Here is a 781-nt window from a genome sequence, read left to right on the forward strand (position 1 = left end):
TTATCCATGACCCCCGCCCAGCTCTTATCCCGGGCTGCCCGCATATCAGCGCCCAGGTAAACGCCCAGGACCCTGACCGTGCCATCTCCCCGCTGGAAACCCCACCCACGCAGGGAGGGGGCGACCACACCGAAGTATGTCAGCTTGGACTTGGCCAAGTTGACAGAAGCGCCGGAGACACTCTCGAACACTCTTAGGTGTTCCAAGGCCCTCTCTAAATCAGCCTCCGTCCTGACCGTAATGATGACGTCGTCGGCATATAACGAGACCTTGATTTCTCGCCCCAGGGGAGTTGGGATGCCAGCAACGCCACCATCACTGAAGAGCACTCGCCAAAGCCAAAATGGCGGAGAAGGCCAAACAGGTACGGATGATGTACCCTATCGAACGCTTTTTGGAGGTCGACCGACAGCATCACCCCACCATCCTCTACCATTGCCCCAATCGCACAGCGGGTCGAGAGAATGTTGTCAACAATCTCTCGACCCTCAATGCCATACGACTGGGCATGGCCGATGATGGTGGGGGCGACAGCCCTCAACCTGTTTGCCACCACCTTGGCGAGCACCTTGTAGTCCACGCCGAGTACTGTCAGGGGCCTATAGTTGGCCAAGTCCCGCCTGTCACCACCTCCCTTGTAGATAAGAGAGATAGCACCCTCAGCCATGGCCCCCGGCAACTCACCCCGACGCTGAACCTCCTCAAAAACCCCCAGCAGAACCCGAGCCAGCCGCTCGCGGTGCGCCTGGTAGAGTTCCCCAGTCAGTCCATCCAGCCCCGG

The sequence above is a fragment of the Micropterus dolomieu genome, linkage group LG18 (genome assembly GCF_021292245.1).
Source record: "Micropterus dolomieu isolate WLL.071019.BEF.003 ecotype Adirondacks linkage group LG18, ASM2129224v1, whole genome shotgun sequence".
In the NCBI taxonomy this organism is placed as follows: domain Eukaryota; kingdom Metazoa; phylum Chordata; class Actinopteri; order Centrarchiformes; family Centrarchidae; genus Micropterus; species Micropterus dolomieu.